This window comes from Tiliqua scincoides, chromosome 7, assembly GCF_035046505.1.
Source record: "Tiliqua scincoides isolate rTilSci1 chromosome 7, rTilSci1.hap2, whole genome shotgun sequence".
Classification (NCBI taxonomy): Eukaryota; Metazoa; Chordata; class Lepidosauria; order Squamata; family Scincidae; genus Tiliqua; species Tiliqua scincoides.
Window position 1 is genome coordinate 72,882,353 of NC_089827.1, and position 25,229 is coordinate 72,907,581.

The 25,229-nt window shown below is 46.0% G+C and overlaps 1 long non-coding RNA gene and 1 pseudogene across 1 annotated transcript; both read right to left on the reverse strand.

Moving 5' to 3' along the window:
- Nucleotides 1–1,939: 1,939 nt before the first annotated feature.
- On the reverse strand, nucleotides 1,940–24,971 carry LOC136657323 (uncharacterized). Its single transcript, XR_010794751.1, has 3 exons — nucleotides 24,523–24,971; nucleotides 22,858–22,904; nucleotides 1,940–3,585 (listed from the first exon to the last, which is right to left on the reverse strand). It is a non-coding gene; the product is annotated as an uncharacterized lncRNA (long non-coding RNA).
- On the reverse strand, nucleotides 17,034–17,151 carry LOC136657856 (5S ribosomal RNA; annotated as a pseudogene).
- Nucleotides 24,972–25,229: the final 258 nt, after the last annotated feature.

A 25,229-nucleotide genomic window follows, 5' to 3' on the forward strand; every position in this document is an offset into this window, starting at 1 on the left:
AAATCGCATTCTGGTTGTTTTGATGGTGGAGAGGAATTTTATTGCAGTGATTTGCATGAATCTGAAATCACACCCTTTAGGGCAGGCATGATTTGTTTGTAATACAGCACGGATTTGAAAAACTGTCATGGACTGCTCTGAAAACAGTATCGCATTCCTGTTCGAAGGCATCATTTCATGACTAACCATGAAGAAACAGCAATTGCCAGTTTCAAGGCCTGGTTGCACCATTTCTTCTCTTTGAAAACACACCCATTTTACAGTATATGAAAGTGTTTCATACATTTGTGAGGTGTATTTGTCAAGCCCCATGGGTAACTCTTCTGGCGCTCAAGTAGGTATCAAATGACAATGCTTTGTTTTGGTTCTGCTTCCTGGAGTTTCAAAAGTGGCACAGATTCAGCATCTCTTACGTGCATGGTGCTCTTCATGGTCTGAAACCTACACATCTTCGAGACTGCCCCCTCCACAGAAGCCCAGGAACATTGGCAGATCCGGCCGATGACCAGCTTTGACCAGTTGCATAGCTGGAGGAGGTGCAAAGCATTAAGTTTTGCAGGGAGCCCCTCCGCAGTGCGCAAACAGCCCCTCCCTCAGTGGGAGCAAAACGAACATGTATGCCCAGAAGGCCTCCCAGGAAACCTAGAAGGTGTTCGCCTCCATTTTGCTGCTCAATACTCCACCACAGAACTTTTCTGGGAACTCCCAGAGGCCACTTCCAGGTTGCCCCGGGGCCCACGACCCACTTTGTTGGCCTATGTGGGACACAGAGTGCCTTGGGAAAGTGGCCAGAAGCGACTTCCAGTTTATGGGAGTGACATCCAGTTTACCGTATTTTTCGCTCCATAAGACGCACCTGACCATAAGACGCACCTATTTTTTAGAGGAGGAAAACAGGAAAAAAATATTCTGAACCAAATAGTGTAATAAAATATTTAATAAACTATAACAGAATAACATTTGAACCATGTAAAGTGAACATCAGTCAACAGTGGCATTAAGAACCATTATCACTGTCATTAACAAATGGAGAGACTTAAAGGTTTGAGTACTCTAGTTTTCTGGAAACCCCAAGAACTCATCATCGCTAGAGTCAGAATTCATGAAGCTCATTTGCTCACAATCACTGACATCACTTTCTTCGCTGTCTTCATATAAGATACCATCTTCACTTCCATCTAAGGCATTGCTAATGCCACATTTTTTGAATGACTGTACAAGGATCTCCTCCTTTACTGAGTCCCATGATGTTTTCACCCATTTTTTCAGAAGTCCTCCAGGACGTTTGGACCACACCTTTTCAACCCATATTCTCATTCCATTTTCATCCATCCATCCTGGCATGAAGATCCCCCTCCCCCTTCTTAGGGTGAATTTGAGCATAAACTGGCAGATCCTCCCCCTTCTTAGGGTGAATGTGAGCATAAACTGGCATGAAGCATAACATAACGTGCACTCTTTTTTGCAGTATTCGCTCCATAAGACGCACACACTTCCCCCCCCACACACTTTTTGGGGGGGAAAGTGCGTCTTGTGGAGCAAAAAATACGGTACTTCTGGGTTGCTTCCATGACTTCTGGTTGCTTCATGACTTCTGGCTCAGGGAGGCATTTTAGGGCCTGCAGAGTGGGTCACAGGCCCAGTGTGACCTGGAAATGGTCTCTGTGGACTCCTATTAAGGTTTGGCAGTGGAGCATTGAGCATGGATGGTTGTGACCTACCGCACATTGGGTCACAACCCACAGTTTGGGAAATGCTGATCTCAATTCTTCCTGTAAGACATACTTGAGTGGTATGGCTTTGAGGAAAAATATTGCAGAACTGAAATTTGGGACTGGTGGGGATAACAGTATAAGAAGGGAACAAGAAAGAAGTCAAGGAAATGACCTGAGTTTTGATAGTAATTTCAACACTCATATTTAAAATATTATCTGTCAAGCAGCAAACCCAAAATAGTTGTAATGATTTATGTCTAGATTTTAAAACTGTGATTCACATTCAATGCTGTAGTAATTTCTTTACTAACCATTGAGTAATGTTTTTGGATTTCATCACAGAGCACGCTTATTGATGTCAGTGTGCTGCTTGCATTGAGAATGAGGTCAGTAATACTGTGTGTGGACCATTAAGGCAGAACATTGCAAAATATTGTGCATCATTGGTCTATTTCCTCTACTACAGTGATGTTACAGACCACTTCTAAAGGCGACTTCCATCTGGTTTTGCTTAATTTTTTAATTGGTTTTGTTCCATGTTTTTATCAACTTTGTGGTGTTGTAATTTTATAGTTATACACCGCTTTGAGCGTTGGAAAAAAGCAGTATAAAAATTTATTTTAAATAAATAAATAGGTCAGAACTCTGCCCTGTATCTTGGTTGTAAAATTTATTTATTTATTTTTCTTCGCATTTTTATACCGCCCTTCCTCCAAAGAGCTCAGGGCGGTTTACACAGCTGCTCCTCCCCTCTTTCTTATCCTCACAACAACCCTGTGAGGTAGGTGAGGCTGAGAGAAAGTGACTGGCCCAAGGTCACCCAGGAAGCTTTGTGGCTGAGGGGGGATTTGAACCTGGATCATCCAGGTCTAAGTCCACCTCCCAAACCACTACACCACCCAGCAGCAGGCATGTTTGCTGCCTGGATTCGGTGGTTCATTCTCACACCACCATGCGCTTCCATTGGAGGACACTGGTGCTGAAATTAAGCAGGCAACCTGGGTCACTCAAACAGCTGCAGGTTGTATATGTTGCATATGACAGGAGAAGGGAAGAGCTCCAGCTACTTAGAAGCTGTCTTTTTGTAACAGTACAGGAATTGAGCCTGAGAAACAGTGGCATATCTAGAGAGGGTGCAAAGCACTGAGTTTTGCAGGGAGCCTCCTTGTGGTGTGCAAACAGCCCCTCCCTCTCCCCTTCAGAGCCATTCTAGGCCGCTAGAGCTAAACAGAGGTACTCACCTCTGTTTTGGTCTAGTGGCCCGGAATGGTTCCAAAGGGGAGGGGTCGTTCGCATTGTGTGGTGAGGCTCCGTACAAAACTTGGTGCTTTGCACCCTTTCTAGCTATGCAACTGATCCAGGACCACGGAGCAGGAAAGTGGAATTATCTGCAGAATTAAAGGGTGAGGATTTGTATCTCTAGGTATCCCAGGTCAGCCTGGCTGGGTGGGCCCTTTGATGGGTATGGCTCTTGGCTAGTATCTAGCCTGGTCAATCCCTGATGCTGCCCCAGCAAAGTTAAATATATTTCAGTAATTTTAACAGGAGCCAGAGTGACTTAATGATTTGCATGCCCTCACCTGTCAGAATTCTCTCTCTCTCCCTCCCCCAGGAACCTTTTTGATTTAGAAAAATTTAATGGTGTAAAAATACAGGAACTATTTTTTTGGAGGTTGGGGTGGTATGCGGGAAGATGACACATTTAGATAGGTCTACAGTTAACTAGGATCAACTCCTGCACACACAGCATTGGAATGAATGGGAGTCACTCTTATGCTTTGCCTGCCCTCCTAAGAAATTCTCCCGACGTCTCTCCGTGTTATGGTTGTCTCCTGACTTCTTTTCTTTTTGTACTGTTATGAATTCAGGCCTGGAAAAAAAACAAAACCCTAAGGTCAGGGACAGACAGCCTTTTTATGGGTGAGTCAGCAAACGGCCTTTTCCTACCCAAATTCTTTGAGGATGACAAGCTGCAAACACTCTGAGCACAACAAAAATCATCTGTCCGGTTCAATATTGTTGCCAGCAGTTTATTGCCAGAGGCGTTTCAAGGGCACTTCCAAATTGCTGCAGCATTTATCAGCAACCAGGCTGGAGCTCTTACAACATCTCTCATGAGTCTTCACCGGGTCAGGGCTCCTCTGTTGATTGCTTTTAGCATTTTCCCAAAGAGAAAACATCCCCTGGCACTTATTACAGAAATCAATAAGCCTGTCCCTATTCAAGGTTGCACTGAAGCGGGCCTTGCACTGAAAAGCACCTGCTCCCACTGAGTTCACTCTGGGATAGTAGGGTTTACCCTGAACCATGCTTAGAACTTGCTGTTCCTTGGAAAACACACAGCAGTTGGCTAACAATGCAAGATATTCCCCACATTTTCCCATCAAGCCACTGTTCAGCCCTACAGCTATTTAATTTCAATAATGTAACCAGTGGTGTAGCTGGAGGGGGTGCAAAGCACTAGATTTTGCAGGGAGCTTCACCACAGCACGCAAGCACCCCCTTCCGCCCCCTACGGAAGCATTCCGGGCAGTGGGAGCAAAACAGAGGTGTTCGGCAGCCCAGTCCAAGGCCTCCTGATTCCTGAGGTGACGTCCCAAATGCGGCCTCCCAGCCTGATCAACCTGATTCAGTGGCTGCCGAATTGATTTTATTGTGTTGTTTGCTTTTTAATCCCTGTGCCAATTCTTTGTGATCCGCCCCTCCCTTGCAATATATCTGTGAAACCGAATACTCTTCAGCGCTTTAAATAACCCTTATTTTTTCATGAATTAACCTGTTGGACCAAGTTCATTCAGGAGACAGCAGGTTTGCCATTTCTCTCTGACTGTCACATTCCCATACTGCGTAATTTCAAGAAGAAAAGGGACCACAACTACACCCCCCTTGGATTTTGGAACTCTTTGGTCATCAGAGGAAGGCCCCCCCCCCAAGCAATCTCTTTCTGTTTAGGCTCCCCAGCCTTCATGGTGGCAGTGAAAGCAATCTTTCCCCCCAGTAAAGCCCAGTCTAACCAGAAGGAAGAGTAGAACAGAGAGCAAGGGAGAAGGGCAATTGCCAACCACTAGGCTCAGTGCCAGTTTTGTCTTCTGGTTGCCCCTCCTCTCTCTTCCCCCATCAAACTGCGCACTGTATCTTTGGGAATCATGTATTATATCAGATAGGACAAATAAAATTAGAATGATGTTCCTGCTTTTAGCTCCTTGGTGAAAATTCTGTGTTCAAGCCCAACTAACTTCTTGGCAAATTAACACTGTTAGTTTTGATGTGGGGGATTTGGCTCATCTCGCTCCATATGAACACTGTCTTTTCAGCCACCACTGAGAAAGTATGCTTAATTTTGTGATGGTACTATTCTGAGGTATGGACAGCAACCTTATCTACACTTATTTGAGAGCACCTACTGGACTCGCTCAGTGCTATGCCTGAGTAAATTATACATAGAATCTGCTGCACCTCTCTTTTGATGTGGAAGAAAGATTTGCAACATCCTTTCTAGAAATGGCAGTTCTTGTGCTACACATGCTGAGTCCAGTCTCCATTAAGCCTTCCTGCCTAGCCGTTGCTCAGATTTTGAAATGGGGATTCTGTGCCTTGCTTTAGACACGACCAATTGCCCATCCAGCCTTGTCCCAACAGACCCTGGCAAAAAGTAAGAATGGAATATTAGGATGCCACGTAACCCAAGGGCGATAGTACTGCTTTCTCCTTGCAGCTGGCAACATGCTAGTCTACCTGGCGGAGACTGGGACTAAATTAAACTCACAGCCAAGGCAACACCTGACCTGTGGTGCAGAGCACATCACGCAGATCACGTGGTTCAGAAAGCAGTGACTCTGAGAAAAGAACGATTGGAGAGAAGCAAACTGAATTAGCTGATTAAATAGGGTGGGCTGTGTTTGTGTGATTTTATAGCACAGAGAACAATTTCAAACCTTACGGCCCAATCCTAACCGGTGCTGGAACAGGCAGGCCAACTGACCTGCCCCGTATCCAATGTGTAGTTGGGGCTGCCTGCGGCTCAATCCGGGGCAAGCGGAATTTATTCCCCTTCTCCCGGATAAAACAGAAGCAGCCCCAATGGGGCTACTTGAATCTGCGCCATCTAAAGAGCGGCTGCCAACATGCTAGTCTACCTTCTCTGTGAAAGCATGTGTAACATCACTTAAGTCAAGCATAAGCCTTCAGAGTGTAACAGACCATCTTAATAGCGTCAATAACCATCCCTGTTGGCTGATGAAGATAAACCTTAGAGTGTGTAGGAGCTCAGATACATTTAGTGTGAGGTAAAGTACTGCCAAGTCAGCAAGTATAAAAGGATTACTCAGAGAGGCATTTGTTTACTTAACAGAAGTTCTTCCACCGGGCTCTGTTTCATGAGGGAAGTTGGAGGGATGTTAAATGGAAGACAGAAATCCACTAAAACTATAGTGTAGAGCAGGGGTGTCCAAAGCTTTTGGCAGGAGGGCCACATCATCTCTCTGACAGTGTGTCGGGGGCCCAGGAAAAAAAGAATTAATTTACATTTAAAAGTTTGAATAAATTTATATAAGTTTACATAAATGAATATATTAAAGATGACATATGAATGAATGAAGGTCTTGCAATAGCTCAAGGCCTATAAAAGGCCTTGCACAAAGCAAGGCAGGCCTTTCCTTTGCTGCCGCTACTGCATCACAGATATGAAACAACAAGCAGTGGAGGGAGCCCTCATCCCACAGCTCATGCGAGACGTCAAACAGTCACCCTCACGCTGAGAGCAGTTGCGTCGGGCCAGTGTGTGCTCCAACAAATCTCTGGAGGGCCAGAGGCTCATTGGAGACTGGGGGCTCCCTGAGGGCCGCATTGAGAGAACCCAAGGGCCGCAAGTGGCCCCAGGGCTGGGGTTTGCGCACCCCTGGTGCAGAGAATAAAGATGAATACTCGTGGTCTTTCTATAGGTAGTTCAGGACATTTTAGTGGTAAGTTCTAATATGCTTTTAAGATAGGAAAGAATTTGTACAGGCCAACTGGAGTATGTGGTTTTTGAGGGTGATGGTTCTTTTTCCTAATCTAAGTATTCATAAAAGTTCTCATAAAAATGTCTTCTTGGCTCCCTATGCACAGGATAACTTCTGAGAGAGTACATGTATGATCAGGATCCTGTTCTTTTCAGGTACTAAATGCACAGTTTGCGTAAGTGTTGGCTTTTTCAGAAGTTATACTGAATGCCTGTTGCGGGGGGAGGCAGTGTGCTTGAGGTGTGATCCTAATCTTCCCTCATTTTATACATGGTCAGAAAGCACCATCTGCTTTGCCATAGAACATAAGAACAGCCCCACTGGATCAGGCCATAGGCCCACCTAGTCCAGCTTCCTGTATCTCACAGCGGCCCACCAAATGCCCCAGGGAGCACACCAGATAACAAGAGACCTGCAAGGCTTTCTGGGAATTGTAGTTAAGAACAGCCCCACTGCATCAGGCCATAGGCCCATCTAGTCCAGCTTCCTGTATCTCACAGCGGCCCATCAAATGCCCCAGGGAGCACACCAGATAACAAGAGCCCTGCATCCTGGTGCCCTCCCTTGCATCTGGAATCCTATTGATGTTCATTTAAGTTGTGAAAACTCAAGGGCACCCTCAGAACCATGTTCTGGGAACCCACATCTCTCTGAGTAGGAATAACGCAGGACTTGTTCATCTTTCATGAGTCGCGCACTTATTCATGCTGGAAGACAAGCTTATTCCACTCTTTAGATTCTGCTTCCTAAAACAACTCAGACTTGGCCATTCCATACTTTGTGTCTGTCAGGGTGTCACTATTTCTGCAAACTTTCCCACAGGCAGCTAGGCACATGGCCACTGATTTCGTGTGCCGGGTGATAACCAAGCAGCTGCCACATTCTCCATGAAGAACTTGGAAGGAGCCCAGTACAGAAAACAAGATAGTCCCATGCTCACAGAAGTGCACAGAGATAACCACACTACAGTTGGTGCTCCAATGAAAACCGATGTGTTCACATACTGTATTTGCCTTTCCAAACAACTGTTATTCCTGTCTTATCCGCAGCAGCAAAATTCTTCACTACCTCTTCAGTGGCAATGTGAAGACTGCTGCTGTTTTCTTGTTTGCTCCCACACTCAGTAGTGAACAGGATCCCAGAAGGCCTGACCCTGAATTCTGGATCCGGTGGAGCACAGCTTTGCTGGTTTCATCCTCTCTCTCCCTCCCCTCCCCCTGCCCTGGAATGCCTCCCTCCAATCCCAACAAACTTCTTCCCTGCCGGGAGCTGTTCCCTTGCCCCAAGGGGTGTGTGGTTGGCCCTGGGCTCTGTGTGCACTGGCACTGGGCTGGTGCCAGCGCTGACCCAGTGCAGAATGTCACAGGTGTGCCTTAACGGCATGTTTGCAACACGCAGCACTGGCGTAAGGCTGGTGCATCAAGCTCAGGATTTGACTCTAAAGTACTTGCTCTGGCCAACATTTCATAAAACTGGTGGGTGGTCTGAAGTCATCATTATGCTAATAGGATGTAATTATTATGAATTTATTGTTGCATCCCCTGCTGGAAGTATTCCTAAAGGTGTCGCATACACATCACTGGTGGTACTTGGGAACATGGCCTTCCCGCTGGGAGGTCAAGAGATAGGTCAAAGATCCCACAGGAAGCAGTCATCAGAAGAGAGCATGCTGGATCCAGGAAACTAATTTTGGATGAACCCTCAGTTTCCCCTGGACACAAGAGGGTGTGAAAACAGAATTTTGCGGTCATGTCGATGGCAACCTGACTTTAAAAATGTTCTGCTTTGTAATGATCCTCTTAATCGTGATATTTCACTGACGTGCAGTAATTTGGACATAAATCATCTGCATCAACCAGGCTGCCTTAACTCAGAATCAGTGATGAGGACAGGGCTGCCTGGAATACAGAATGCATAGAGGGGGTCAGGGCCATGAAAATGCAAAGGGGGGGGGGAAGCTATTCAGAGAGAGTTAGCATTTGGAGAGGGGGAGAGATGGCCTACAACTGTTTGCTTCCCCTGTGGTGCAAAAAGCAGGAAGCGAGCACGTAATTTCAAAACACAACCAAATACAATTTTCACACTGACACAAAAAGTGGCCGCAGTGTCTCTCTTGTGCGATTTGTGCCACATTTGTGCATTGATGAAGTGCATTGCACAATGTGGAGAAGGAATAGAGTGGGCAGTCTAAACTTTGTAGATTTTGCATCATGATTTAACCACAAACCATCTTAATGGCCCAATCCTATTGGCCATTTATGTCAGTGGAACGTGCATTCTAAGGGTGAAAATAGCTTTATGGCTGCCACAACTGTGACAGTGACAGTGTGCGCTGCCTGGCTACTGTCCATAAGAACATAAGAACAGCCCCACTGGATCAGGCCATAGGCCCATCTAGTCCAGCTTCCTGTATCTCACAGCGGCCCACCAAATGCCCCAGGGAGCACACCAGATAACAGGTGGCTGAGTCTGAGCAAAGATAGATGCTGGAGCAGGTAGGACAGCACAGGGATCGGGAGGGAGGTAGGGTGAGTACTGTGCAGGCCCATGACTTCCTGGTGCTTGAGATGCTATGTAAAATGCTGCCTCTCCCTTACCTGTTAATGCACCAGTGTCTGCTTCTTGCAATCTCTGGAGATGCGGTAGCCCATCACTTTCCTCTTCCCCATACTTCTTCTACTCCACATTGCATGTTCCTTTTCCAAATCAGGGAGCAGGAGGAGCAACAGTGGGCCAGAGCAGGTGGGTGGATGTGGGTGCCCCCCCCCCCAATCTGCTGCCTGAGACAACTGCTTTGGTTAGTGTCGTGTCTGGGCTGGTCCTGGTCCTATGAGTAGCACACACATTGCGTTGGTATTGGGAGAAGCATGATTAATGCAGGGGCATGCTTAGTAAGAAAAGCAGATGTGTGGGATAGCTGAGAGCTGCAAAGTTAAGGGCAGGCAGGTGGGAGGTAAAGTAGTCAGTGGCATAGCTAGAGGGGGTGTAAAGCACTAAGTTTTGCAGGGAGCCTCACTGCAGTGTGCAAGTAGCCCCTCCACCTTGGCAGGCATTCACCTCCATTTTGCTCCCCCACCCAGAATGGCTCCAAAGGGGGGAGGAGGGGCTGCTTGCAGGCTGCGGTGAGGCTCCCTGCAAAACTTAGTGCTTTACAGTTAGTGACTCTTCTAGGAAGCAAGTAGCGCTGAGTGTGCTCTCTGTCAGAGATTTATGTGCACATGCGTTTTCTTTTGATTTATGTTTTGTTCAAAGGAAAAAAGGCTTTGTCAGGACACGCTGACAGAGTGTTCTTAAATCTAGGATTTGGGTTCCATTAATTTTTTTTTTATAGTGCTCTGTATAGTTCCAGTAAATAAAACTGTAGGATGGGTAGGCTTTCTGATTTATGCCCAAATCAATATTCTCCTTTGATTGAAGGTGCCGCAATTACATTCTTGCCTAACAGCCAGAGCCAACCGCTGGGTTTTGTGCAGGTGTGAGACGGGAAGCAATTATCCACAACAGCAGCCGTGCCAAGACGTTGGAAAGAAAAAATCCCTTTTGACTACCATATGACCGTTAACCTAGTCTAAGTCTAATTGCTTCCCTTCTGATGCTCCAGCCAACTACAAAGTTTAAAACAAAGCAACCCCCCGCACAAGTACAGCACTAGACCTGTGTATGTCGGGACCCACTGGTGGGTTGCGACCTGATTTTTGGTGGGTCTTGTAGCAGCCAAGCAGAGCCTCCAATGAGACAACTAAATGCCTCAATCCTTGAGGCTATTCAAAAATCAGATAGTTGCTAATTGCCCTGCAAAGAGCTCAGCTCCTCCAGTTTGCAAGCATGTGTAAATATAGGAGGATAAATGTCTGAGCATTTTTTTTTCCAGGTTATTATTACATGGAAGTAAATAAAAAATATATTATTTCTTTCTACAGTAGATCTTCTTATTTTAAAGTCTTGTAAACCTAGGTGGGTCCCAATAGAGAATCATTTTTAAAAGTGGGTACCGGTGTTAAAAAGTTTGGGAACCACTGCACTAGACTCCTTTACAATGGCTTGAAGAGTTAGGCAGTGTTGACAAGGCACACCACACTGCCAGCCAGGGGTTCACATCCCCCAATAGCCCTATTAATATATGACCCTCTTGTGTTGCATCTGCAGACCATTCATGGCACATCAATGTGCTGCAACACTCTGGTTGAAAATTGGGCCAGCTTAGGGTGAAAAGCAAAAGCTATCCATTTGCATTTATCATATTTTCCCCACAGATCTACCACAACTAATTCTTGAAGAGATGGTTGATGTGGATGGTGAACTCCATGTTTGATCCACATTCTAGAGGTGTTTAAAAATGGTGCTATTTACCTTACTTAGAAGTAAGCCCATTGTGTTCACTAAGACTTAGGCTGTATTCCTATCTTACTCACCAAAAACAAACACCTCTACACATTGCAGATGGTGCCTGATGTAAGAGAGACATGTGCCGCAGCCCATATGCCTCTCTTACCAAAGTAAGTAGAAACCTTACCTCTGGTTAGGCTTTCTGGCCACCTGTAAGCCTCCTTGGATCAATGCCAGCTATGTGTCTGAGGAGATAAAGGGGGCAGAGTGGGTTGGAAAATGGGGGATAGGATCTGGCACTCACTTTTCCCACCAACCACCCCCTCTAGCCTGCTTCTCACCCCTGCCCCCCACCCCAAAACTCCCTCCCACCCATAAACTGTCCTGTCTACCAACTTCCCTGGGATGGCAGGAGCCTGGATCCTTGGTGGCGGGCACACAGAGCTGCCAACCTATATGTTGGTGGCTCTGAATTGCCTAGCAGTGGCTTGACATTTGTGGCGATGCCACTGCATTTACAGCAGCGGAAGGACACTTCTGCTGCCATTAACTGGCCCCTTGGATTGGGCTGCCACTTCCCTATAGAGACAGACAGCTCCTAGAGGTGGATGCAGTGAGATTAATCCACTGGGCATTTCCTTACATTGCTGGACTAATTCAGTCCTTTGAGAAGAACTGTATGGGAAGGCACGATTGGTGCCAATGTCTCTGAAACCCTCCTGTGTCAGGTTGAGGGTTTGTTGGCCACCTCTTGTTTAGTATACATAAGATCCTTTTTAAAATGTCATCTTAGCCCGTATCACTGGACCACCTGACTGCTGTTGTATCTCCAGCTGAAAAGGTTCTATTTTTGGCTGTCGCTTGCTTCCTGCTGTAACAATGTTTCAACTTGAAGAGGTTTCTGACATGAGCTTCTGAAAAAGTTGAGATTGTTTTTACTAAAGTTTTGTTCATACTAAAAGGGGAGGAGCTTTATTAACCAGCAACTGCTGCAGAATTTATTTGAACAAATGTAATCAATAAAGTGGCCCAATGCAGACCAACAAGTTGACTTCGCTCGTGTGGTTCTTGGCAAACAGTGTGTTGTTTTTCCAAATCATTACAGGTCAGGCATGTTTCAGTAACTGTGAGAAAGACACTTGCAAACCAATAGCTAGTGCAGCACTGAGCAAAGCATACCAAGTTAGAACTCTTGAAATGTCAGCGCGCCGCAAAAAGTCCTGGAAGGAAAGCAAAAGAAGGCTGTGTTTTTGTTTTCAGCTTACATTGCTGGAGGGAATGAATATTTTTAAACATCTGGGGTCTGGCCAACGAAAGTTCAATACAGTGCCCATGTAAAGATTAAATAAATAGATTTTGTTTTGAAGCAGATTCCATTATTTCCACCATGGTTTGATTGAAATCAGCCTCTCCATTGCAATCTGGTGTCATGAGCATTCTCTGTTAACAAACGAAATAGGAAGACTTGAATGCTGTCAGTATCTGAGGTTTGGAAAGGCTCCAAAACTATAGGCTTTTTCTGCAGGGTACTGTTTGCCAATCTGGGAAGAGCTTCAGGATTTGATTTTAAAAGTGAATCATCTATATGCCTGAAAAAAACAGAAGCCCAGTACTCTTTCGCAGATGGCACACAAATGCACGATCATATTTTGTTTTCAAAAAGAAAAAAAAAAAGTCTACATTATCCCTTGCATGCAGTGAGTTCCTGCCTTTCGTCATTCATGATCATCTTTTGCTTCCCGTACTTGTACAAATAATGTTATTGTCAGTTTCGGGGAAATCCTTCCCACGCATTTAACCATTGATGTGCGCCTGTCATTTCCCAAGCAGTGAGTGTGGGTGACCCCAAGCCCTCAAAGAAGATGCCCTTTCCGTTTCTGAAATGGAGGAGGGCGACTGCTTGATGTGGTAGGTGAGATAGCATCAGAACATGCTTGACAAATTTGGTTATGAAACAATTGCTTTCGCCGATGGCTGTTTAGACAGAGCTCTCACGAAGCGGCAGCTATTTGGGGATAAACCGGTGCTGAGGCACAATGACTAATGCTGTTCTCAGAACTCCAGATTTCAGATGTTTTTGAAAATGCAGACCGTCTCAGGCCTTGCTCGTACCGTCAGATCTGAGCAGGCTTTGCGCCTGTGTAGGATTTCACCCATGGACGGAGAAGAATGGCAATGGTAGCAAGTGGGTTTTGTTATGGATCTCCAGGTGGGATATAATGTTCGATTTCTGAAATGATGGCTAGTGAGAAGGGGGATTCACTATGACCTTCTCAAGGGGTGTGGCTATAATGGTGATTGGACAGCAGTGCCCCTCCCCCCCAAGTAGCACATAGTCTTGATGCACATAGCCTAATCTTCCCTTTCAGTTTCACGAACCACCAAAAATTGGGTCAGGACCCACAGTTTGAGAACTGATAGATTCCCCCCCCCCACTGGTGCAGCTGTGCCGAAAACAGGCACGCAGTATCCAGTGGGGAGGAGGGAAGCTTCAGAGGGGAAAGGGAATTTAAAACCCCTTACCCCTGCGTTAAAACCTTAAAACCTCCCAAACCACAATGGGTACTTCAAATCTGCTCTAGCAATTTTGCCTCCCCACCGTTGCTGCTGCTTTACCTGCTCTGGTGAGTGTAGGCAACTTTGGCAACAGTCCTGGAGCCCCCTTGCATGACTATGTCCCTAAAATGGTAGCCATTTTGTGATAGCAGAAGCGTGAGAGGGTTTTCACTGAGGTGAAAAGATTGAGGTGCTTAGTGGAAAAGGGATCGCACAGTATGAGCAATTGTTTTATTACGTTTGACATGATGTAGAGCATGTCACAGGTGTTGTACTTTTAATTTAAGAAGTCAATGACCTCTTAAATATCAGACTACCACTTTTATGTAAATGGAAACAATCGGCATGATGAATAAAGCATGGCTTTTTCACTCAGGAAAGAAAGGCAGTTCCAGTGGCTTGTGAATGTCATTTGGCACTCAGGGCTCAGTGTAATCCACTTTTTGTTACATGAGGCAGTTGTGTTTTCCTTTTCTGGTTTTTTGACTATAATGTTTGATAGAATAGAGATATTTCAACCTGGTTTGTTTCATTGCATTCTGCATGAAGCTACATGTCAAATGATATACAAAATGATCGTATTATGCAAAAATACCAAAGTTTTAAAAATTGGGATGTGGCCTTTGCCACACCCCCCCTCGCAGCTTGGCACCTAGGGCCCATGGCCCCCTGGTCCCCATTTGTACGCCACTGGGCAGTCTGAATCTGAGCCATATCTGCAGTGTACTCTGAAAGCCAGGGGATGTATGAGCTCAGACAGAGTCATTGGTTTGTACTTGCTTGGCTGTAGTTTTGCTTCCTGCTAGTTTGATGTAGATAGTCCCTGACGAGTGTGACAAATGATTTAGGATGTATTCTAGTTCTTATTGAGCTTGTGTAAGGTTTGGCTGACATGGCAATTTTTCAGGGGTTTTCCCCAAAACTGATCTGGCTTTTCCCAGCTGGGCTAAGAATAATCTTTTAAATGGCTGTTCTCTTATATTCAGCAAGGAGAGAGCAGTATAGCATCCCTCCCAGTGACTGTTAGCTAGTGTCTCTTATGCATCTTTTTTTATATTGTGAGGACTTTGGGGTGAGAAAGAAACTTTTCATTTATTTTGCTATCTTAACTTATTTGAACTTTTGTTGACCAAGTGGTACTGGGTCCAATCCTATCGAATTTTCCAGTGCTGGTGCAGTTGTATCAGTGGGGTCTGGGCTGCATCCTGTGATGGAGGGGCAGTCACTGGGGTCTTCTTAAGGTATGGGAACACGTGTTCCCTTATGATGGGGCTGCATTGTGGCTACACTGGAGCTGGAAAGTTGGATAGGATTGGGTCCACAGTCAGATATCTTTATATGCGAATTTGCTATCTGTGATGGGCAGAATTGTCACCTAACTCTTAATAACTGTGACCTCATTATCTGCTAATACCGTGCTGGTGCATCAACAGGTGTTGGTACTGGCCCATGGAGAAATGTCAGACACATTTGTATCCACTTCCAGCCTTGCCCCTCTATCTCGGGCACCACCATGGGGACTCCAGCTGAACCTTCACAAACCTGATGATAATGAAAGGCTGATGATGATGAGAGGTCTCTGGAAGGCTACCTGGGGGTTGCTCTGGGGCTGGGACAAGCCAAGGAAAGGAACCACAAGACAAGTGAAGGAGGTGGAGGACAGGTGAAGCAACAACCTCCCCACTGCTGGACTCAGGTTTCATTGTTGGGCCAGCAACCTTCAATGAGTTAAGGGATGGCCAGCAAGGAGAAATTGCTATCACCATCGCCAGATCTTTTAATTCTCTCTCTCTCTCTCTGAAACAACATTTGGGGGAGCAGGAATGACACTGTGAATGGAGCACAAGTGTAGTCGAGCTTCCAAATCACGTGCTATGGTCTGCCCCTAAAACAATTTTAGGTCCAGACCCCAGGAGAAGTGAAACTCTCCTCAGAATACATTCGCAGGATAAACTGTGCAGGATAAACTGTCTGCATATTTGAGGGTTTGTGTTGGAGTGATGTCTGCCTCTGAGCGCCATGTGGAAACGGAAACCGCTGGTGGGCTAAAGATGGCTAACGACATTGTAGCATGTAGTTACTAAGGGCCCGATCCTGTGTGGTCGGCGCCAACCCAGTGTTGGTGCTGAGCATTGCAAATGTGCCATAAAGCATAAGTCCTGGGCCAGCGCCGGCTGGAGGCTTCTCATGCACTACTGGGAGCTCATCCTTTGATCTGGGTGGCAGAAAGGTGAGTTGGGGCGGGGGGAGGAGTTCCAGGATGGGGGGAGGACAGGGGGAAGGTGTGGCAGGAAGGGAACAGGGTGGGAGGGGGGTGGGACAGGCAGAGCCCTGCTCTGCCAAATCCAGACCCCCCACGTCGGGCCTCCCAGCCCAACATGAAGCTGTTTTACTCGGCACTGGCTAAATAGCTGGCACACAGTCAGGTAGCCCCATTTTTGGGCCTCCTCCCAAATGTGGAGGAAGGGGACAAATGTTAATGTGGGGTTGGGGTGATACCAATCCTAGTGATGTCACTGCATTTAGGCTGCGCATATGATACTGTGATTTGTTCTGTATGGTCTGGTTTGGGAGGAGGTCCATCATGGGGGGTGACGCAAACCGTAGTGATGCCTCTGACTAGTGTTCATCTCTTTCAGTCTTCTTGCCTTGCTGACTGGGTTATTCTCAAAAAGCAGGAGCTATCCCTAGAAAGCCACCTCAGTAATATGGGAAAAATCAATGTTTCTCTTGTGATGTGTAGTTGGGATTTTCATCTCCATTCTTCCCCTTTCTTTCTGCAGCCTGAACCCTAGGTCTGTTTCCTTTCCGCCTACTTTGTCACTTCTGTTCCCATAGCACGGAAGCATTCAATTTTATGGTGCTTTGATTGCAATGTAATTGGACTGGGAGAAAAAAAAGCAACAGTCCATACACTTTTTAACTGAAACATTCCTTGCTTTTACCCTTGTTTGGCCTCAGTGCTGAAACCAGTGAGATGTGCTATTTTCAGTGCAATGATTCCAAGTTGAAGTCAACTTCAACTTCAGTGCAATGATTCCAAGTTGACCAGCATCTGGTCATCGTAACCGTGATTGCATAAGAACATCATAAGACATGGACAAATCCCATTTGCCTCTTGTTTTTATGACCCTTATGGGTGTATGCAACTCAAGTTAACCTTGCTTGAAACTATTGAGCTTGTAGGGGAAGAAGGTTCCTGCAGTTTAACTTCTAGACAAGTGCCCAGACCTGGCTAGCATTTTACCTGCTCCATTGGGTGGTATTCCAGGATTCAGTGCCAACCCAAACTTCCCAGGCAGCTTAACCCAGGGTGCCGCTAATATGATTTACTGCATGCTTGTGACACCCTACGCCAACAATTAGGGCCATGAATCATTTCAGCTTCCAAATAGATAATGGTTGGCAACCTTCAGTCGCGAAAGACTATGGTATAAGCCTACAGCACCTGGTATTCCCGGGCAGTCTCCCATCCAAGTACTAACCAGGCCTGACCCTGCTTAGCTTCCGAGATCAGACGAGATCGGGCATGTGCAGGGTAACAAGCTTTAACCCATTTCTACCCAGCCAACAGGTATACGCATTTGATCCCCGTTGCGTATATACAATGCTGGGCAAAAATGGTTTAAACAACATTATTCATTGGCAACAATAGTCAAAAATGAAGACAGCTCCCCCTACTGCTCCAGGCAGTTTTTTAATGCTGTAACTAAGCCCTTGCTCAATTTATCTGAAATTGAACACAAGAACATAACAAGAGTGCCACTGGATCAGGCCAAAGGCCCATCTAGTCTAGGTTCCTGTATCTCACAGTGGCCCACAAGATGCCTCAGGGAGCAGGCAAGGCAACAAGAGATCTGCATTGTGTGGCCACTCCCTTGAACCTAAGAACAGCCCCACTGGATCAGGCCATAGGCCCATCTAGTCCAGCTTCCTGTATCTCACAGTGGTCCACCAAATGCCCCAGGGAGCACACAAGACAACAGGCGCAACCTGCATCCTGGTACCCTCCCCTGCATCTGGCAATCAGAGGTAGCCTGCCTCTAAAACCAAGAGCTTGCACTTACCTACTATGACTTGTAACCTGTAAAGAACTTCTCCTCCAGAAATGTGTCCAATCCCCTCTTAAAGGCATCCAGGCAAGCATCTGGCATTGTGAGGTAGCCTACTTCAAAAATGAGGAGGTTGCACATACCCATCATGGCTTGTAACCTGGGATGGCCGTTTCCTTCAGAAATCTGTCCAATTCCCTTTTAAAGGCATCTAGGCCAGATGCACTACACCCTGTGGCAAAGAGTTCCACAGATTAATTACACACTGGGTATATTTTCTTTTGTTCCTTCTAATTCTTGCAATACTCAGTTTTAGTGGATGTCCCCTGGTTCTGGTGTTGTGTGAGAGGGAAAATCAGGATTTGGGGCTGTTGATTTTTTATAACTGAACTGCCCTATTTATGCTAGTGGTTTTACGTACTGCAGGAATGTAGACCTACGCACATTTGTGGAATATGCGAAAAAGAAAAGGAATAGATGATGATTTGGCAGTGATACAAAGTAATATAAAAGTTCTGTTGATGTGAAGCACGACACATCCTTTCATGTGGGAGTTTTCCTTATGTTCAGACAGCTGTGTTTGCTCTTCTTTGCTTTGTACCGAAACTGGCACCACCTTCCTGGCAAGATGGTTCACTTCCAGCATTGCAGGAGATTTACTTGGGAGACAGAATGATAGATTGCACCAACGGCATTCATTAATAATCCAGGCGAATGTCTGGAAAGTTGAACAGTGCAATCCTATGCCTGTATACTCAGAAGTAAGGCCCACTGAGTTCATTGGGACTTACTCCCAGGTAAATGTGTGTAAGATTGAAGCACAGTCCTATGGGGCTGCCCCAGTGGCAGAACAAGCATTCTGTCCCACTGGTGGAATGAATTAGCCAAGGAGGGCTAACCACCTTATGGCAGTTGTAAAACACACTCCAATAGCACATGGAGGTGTGTACTGCCACGGTGCTGGCAGGAAGGCCCGAGTGGATCCCCTGGACCCACCGAGGCAGGTATGTTGGTGGGGGAGGTGAGATGGGGTGGAGAGAAGGTGGAACAGGGGTGTGGGATGGTGTAATGAGGCAGTAACAGGATAGGAGGAGAGTGGAACTGGATGGCAAGGGGGTGGGGGAGAATGGATCAGGTTCCAGAATGGGGGTGGGTTCAGCAATGGCTGCAGCTACCAAATCCTAGCCCCCTTCCTGGACCCGATTCTGCAGTGCAGGTCCATGAAGACCTGTGTCAACAAGTTTGCTAGCTTGATTTAAAGCAGCCATTTTCAACCACTGTGCCGTGGCACACTGGTGTGCTGTGAATGGTCCCCAGGTGTGTCGCGGGAATTTGGGAGGGGGTCATTTATCAGTAGGACCATTGGGGGATATGAGCCCCCATTGACAGCATAGTGTGCCTTGTCAATGATCAAAAAGCTGATGGTGTGCCTTGACCATTTTAGTGCCTTGCCAGTGTGCCGAGAGATGAAAAAGGTTGAAAATCACTGATTTAAAGTAATGTCTAGTTTAGCCCTTACTAACATCACAGATATATGGTTTGGATGGGAGCTTTAATGATACATATACTACTTCTCTTTCAGAAGTAAAGCACAAATGGACTTTTCACAAGACAAAAGACAATAACCACATTAAGAACTAAGATGGAGAAAGAACTGCAGTTATTGTTACACTGGAAGAAAACAAGAAAACAGGAAAAGAAGTCAAGCAAGAGCTGAGAACCAACAGGAGAGAGCAAGCAACCCACAAGGCTTTAAATGACTAAGCAATGAACCCCCTCTACTGGTGGAGGCCCACAGCTCCACAGTCACTGGCTACATCTGCTGGGTAGTTGCTGTCACTGTTCCAGCACTTCTGACAAGCCACTGGGCACCCAAAGCAAGGCCGGCTTAAATGATTATCTGAGTATCATATGGGGAAGCATTTTACCTACAAAGGAAGGTGGTCTTCGGGCACTCAAAGCACTTAAGGCTTTTACAGTATAAAGGAGATTTAAATAATAAGCACCAATTGTTGTTATTAAACTGGAAGCACGGGGCAACCAGATAAGTAATAGTCATATTAGGTACTTCAATCTGTTGTCCTCTCTGGGCAAATTATTCACTGCCCAATCCTAAGCTTCCCCTAGTGCCCAGGGCTACAGCAGTACCAAAATTGCAAAGCACTGTATCCTAGGGGGCAGGGAAGCAGCGCCAGGCCTCTCGCAGCAGTTCCCTTACTCCATGTAACATCCAGACGACCCCAATGGATCTATTAAGCAGGTGCAGAGCTCCCGTGTTGGGTTTCCTGGCATGAGAGAGGGGTTAGGATATGGCAGCAAAGGCTGCTGTCACCTCCACCCCCTCCTCCCTCCGCCTTCCCCCTACCCAGTTCTGCCCCCTTCCTTCCGCTGCCCCTAAAAACCCTGCCACAGACTGGCAGCCATATTCACCTCCAGGAGATGGGCTCTTGGTGCCCATCTTTGGGCGCTGAGGCCCAGCATCAGCTGACGCGGGCCTCAGTGCTGGTAGTGCATTGTTAGCACTTCTGGCACATTGTTAGCACATAAGGCACTTTTGCCACACCCTGGGCCAGCGGCGCTGACGGAGGATTGGGCCCTAAGTTAACACTCAGCAAAATATTTGGATTTCAAAGAGAGACAGGCTCTGTTGGGAAGCCACCTGAATGTTGTAGTTAATCCAAAATTAAATCAAACTGGTGAGTCTCCTAAATTGCAATCTATACCTTCAGCTCCTGCCGGGTTCCCAGTTCCATAAATCTTATTGACATTGGGAAAGTTTCTAATTCAGATGTTAAAGAGTTCACTTTCTCTTCTGTCTCTCAAGGCAGGTACTTGGGATTTGATTGCATTCCTACATGAACAACCCAATTCTTTTTGGACATGTGCAATGACCGCCGTGTCCTCAGCCTGTCCAGGCAACACTCCATTGGCACAGACCTTCCCAGTATAGCTCCCCTTGTCCATGGGAACCCTGACACAGTTCTGTCATCCATGCAGCGACCGTGTCACGTCAGTCCAACATCCAACGTACAAAATGACACAAAATAGGATTTGAGAAATAAGAGATTAAAAAAAGCACAAATCTTTCTGGTGAAATTAAAAGCCTCTTTGAAGAATTGTACCAACAGCTGTACAACTAAGGGCGCAATCCTAACCCCTTATGTCAGCGCTTTGAATTCCAAACTGGTCCAACACCATAAAAGACATGCATGCTCATGGTTTATCCTGGAATACCTGATATCTGGGTGAATTTGGGGCAGTTCCCTAAATTGCACACACGGGGCAGATTCAGATAATCTGAATTACTCCTTTGCATGCGCTGATAAATCTATTTATCAATACGTGTAGAGGTACAGTTTGGATCAGGGGTGTCCAAAGTTTTTGGCAGGAGGGCCACATCATCGCCCTGACAGTGTTGGGGGCCGGGGAAAAAAAGAATTAATTTACATTTAATAATAATAATAATAATAATAATAATAATAATAATAATAATAATAATAAAACTTTATTTTTATCCCGCCCTTCTCCCAAAAAGGGACCCAGGGCGGCTAACAACATATAAAACAGATTAAAACATAATTTCACAAACAGATAAAAATATATTAAAAAACACATTAGCAGAACCCATAAAAACAGTAGTCAGAAGAGTCAGAATAAAAGAGCATAAAACAGCAGTTCTTAGGAATCGGGCCTGTAAAAAAGCAACTAAAAGATATATAAAAGATGTTAAAAAGGCCATAACGTCAGAAGGCTTGGTTAAACAACAAGGTCTTCAGGCCTCGCCGAAAGGTCTCAAGAGAGGGAGCCATTCTCAAGTCAAGGGGAAGGGAGTTCCACAACGTTGGTGCCACTACTGAGAAGGCCCTATTTCTTGCCGCCGCCCCACGTACCTCCTTAGGCGGCGGCACTTGTAAAAAGGCCTTCTCTGATGACCTGAGAGGACGAGCCGGATTGTACGGGAATAGGCAATCTCTAAGATAACCTGGCCCAGACCAGTATAGGGCTTTAAAGGTCGTGCAATAGCTCAAGGTCTATAAAAGGCCTTGCACAAAGCAATGTCGGCCTTTCCTTTGCTGCCACTGCTGCATCACAGATGTGAAACAGCAAGCAGTGGAGGGAGCCCTCGTCCCACAGCTCATGCGAGAGACCAAACAGTCACCCTCATGCTGAGAGCAGTTGCATCGGGCCAGTGCGGGCTCCAACAAATCTCCAGAGGGCCAGAGGCTCATTGGAGATTGGGGGCTCCCTGAGGGCCGCATTGAGAGGCCTTGAGGGCCGCAAGTGACCCCAGGGCCTGGGTTTGGGCATCCCTGGTTTGGATGAACAGCCTCTCCCCACATCAACAGCTCCCCCACCATGGCTTGAGTTTAAAGTCTCATCCGAACTGGCCTTTTTTAAAGTAACAGTAGACAAAACTCTGGACCGGTTCAGGTGATAGTAGCGCACCTTGAGCGCACCTCTTCCACCTACATCCTGATACACCAGAAACATTTAATTTAACCACACTGGGTGGGGGGAGAGGGTTCATCCAAACTGGTCCTCCATGCACAATGATAATACTACATGCAAGTCTGTGTTGCCCCGTGTCAGCAAATCAGGCTTGCGAAGGGAAATAGGATGCAGTACACCCATCCCCCACCCCTCTCCCATTTTTGCCCCTTCCTCACCCTCCCCTCACCCTTTTCTATCTCTGTGCTGCTCAGCATGGCACTCACCTTCTCCGGCACACACTGCCCCTTTTGCCGGTGTGTGCAGACCACCGTGGGCCTTTGCGTCAGTGCTGGTAACTGCTATGCTGTCTCCAGGTGCTTTACGGCAAGGTAAGAACAGGTGCAGGGTGTGCACATGCCCGGTGGGATTGAGCTATTCGGTTGCAATCCCATACATACTTACCTGTTAGTAAGTCCCATTGCACGTGGGGGATTTACTTCTGAGTGAAAGAGGCTTGTGCAGTTAAAGTAGGAAAAGTACAACCAGTTTGGACAAAATGCCCTCCCCCCCCATAAGCTAACAAGCCCCACTGTGCCAGGAAGTGGGTAGAGTGGGTGGGTTTTAGTGTTTACAGAATGCTTGGAACACAAATGCACCACGAGTGCTGGCAGACCACCAAAGTATCATGCAAGCCAGCAGAGATGAAAACACTAAACCTTCAGACTTAGATGGATACACAGGGGAATTGTTCAGACTTTTTAAGGATACTTTACTTACCCCATTTGAAGCCATATAATGATAGATGGAAGTGCTGTTCCTGATTCCTGAAAACAAGAACATATTCTTGCAAAATCCAAGCCTCAAAAGAATGCATGTTTTGGCATTGGGGTCTATGGCCTTATTGAATCAAGATGCTGAAATATTTACAGCAAGCCCCGCTGCTTAGCTAAATCAAATCGTGGACAGTATGTTGATGGAGATACAAACTGGATTTATGTCTTCTTGATAAATCTCTGGCCATTTTTGACGACCCTGCACCATAGCAACCAAGTGTCACTGCTCGTAATAGCCCTTGATGCTCAGTTGCCTTGAATGGTCCTTTTTGCAAACTTTAGAATTTAAACTGGACATGTGCACATTAATCTCTCCAGTTTATATGTGGTGTCCAGTTGTCCAGAATTATAACTGGACAACGGTACTATGCCAAGAAGGCATTTCTTTCTGAAAATGCTCTACATTTACTCTTTATTTTTTGTTTCCAGAGAAACCAAACATGGATATTTCCTGTCCCAGCTTTTGTTTATCAGTACTATTGACTCTCTTGCCAATGCAATTTGAACAAGTCTTTCAATTAAGTGGGTCACCATAAATAATGTTCACAACATTAATTTGTCCTCTGATGGCAATGCTCTTTTTATAAAGGCCCCACAACACCCTAATTGCACAGGCAGACTATCAATAATGATGGATTAGAACCCAGACCCACAAGAAGCCTCCAGGACTTCCCAATGCTTCCAGAATGGGTCCTATTTGGAGCCATTTGGATGCAAGGGCAGGCAGGAGGACCCAGCCCGCGACCCACCTCTCATGAGGCTCACAACCCACCAGTGGGTCATGACCCATAGCTGGGAAAGACTGCTGTAGAACATAAGTGAGGTAGGACTTACTTTTGCAAAAAAAAAATTGAAAAATTTGCCTTCAGCAAGGCTCATTCTACTATACGCTTAATAATAAATAAAAATAAAAATACACTTTAATACCTCTTTTCTGAGAAAAGACATAAGGTCTTTGTGTTTCCTTTGAACCATACAATGGCTTACTGACTCCATCAAATAGCTGGAAGCAAATATGGGTCAACGCTGGCTAAAATGGGTTGTTTTTACTACATCAATAGCACTTCACAGCCATTAGAATTCACCAAGTACAAAATACTCTGCCTAATGAGTGCTGGAGAGACTAATCACCAATATCTAGTATGTGCTAGACATGCAATGTTGCTGCTTCATTTTGGCATCTGATTTTTCAAGAAATATCCAGGATTACTAAGCAAATGGTTGCAATTGATTCCAGATTAAGTCTTTAGAACCTTTCCTTAGTGAAATGACCAAGTGTTCAGTCTGGGGGAAATGATCTAATAAGCACCACAAGAATGGAGTTTGTTGCAGACAGAGGAAATGGACAATCTGTAGCATCTTAGCAGAAGCTTAGAACATTTGTCAAGTGGCATAGTTAGAGGGGGTACCAAGCACTATGTTTTGCAGGGAGCCTTGCTGCAGTATGCAACCGGACCCTCCCTCTCCCCTTCGGAGCCATTCCGGGCAGAGGGGAGGAAAATGGAAGCATATGGTCCGGAAGGAAAGAAGGGGCAAAATGATGTGGTAGAAGCACATGCTGGTTGACAGCCACTGGTTGGGAAACAGAAGAGGAACTGTAGCTGCTCACCTGCTCACCCTCTTGTCTACTGGACTCCTGAAGGCAGGTTGAAATTGGCGTTTGAGGTGGCTTCCACACCTGGACAGGTTGAAGACCGCTAGTTTTTTAAAAGAATGACACGAGGAACAAGATATGCTTGCACACATCGGCGAGCCAATATTCACCTTGTCTGATGAAAAACAGGATGGTGTAGCTGTTTGGGAGCTGGACTTAGACCTGGAAGATCCAGGTTCAAATCCCCGCTCAGTCATGAATCTTCTTGGGTGACCTTGGACCAGTCACTCTCTTTCAGCCTTGCCTACCTCACAGGATTGTTGTGAGGGGGGAGGGGAGGAACTACGTACACCATCCTGAGCTTCTTGGAGGAGAGGCAGTATAGAACTCTGAATAAATAAATAAATAAATGTAGTACTTGAAATTCTCACACAATTCCTGCCGGAGGAAAAATAGACCTGACTTCAGAGCTGTTGCATTCTCAGCTACAGACATATGCTGTTTGGGGTAACTGTACTATCAGCTGACTCATTAAGATGTGACTAACATCAGCTGTTTGGTAAGCGGAGTGTGATTCACAAGGACGCAATAGAAGAGGAGTGAACAGACATGAAGGTTGGAGAAAACACCAGGGAAAAAACAGATAAAGAGCTGTTTTTCTTGGAACAGAGTTTGTCTAATCGTTGCCTGAGAGGGAACTCAGTCCAACGTATGATCTCATT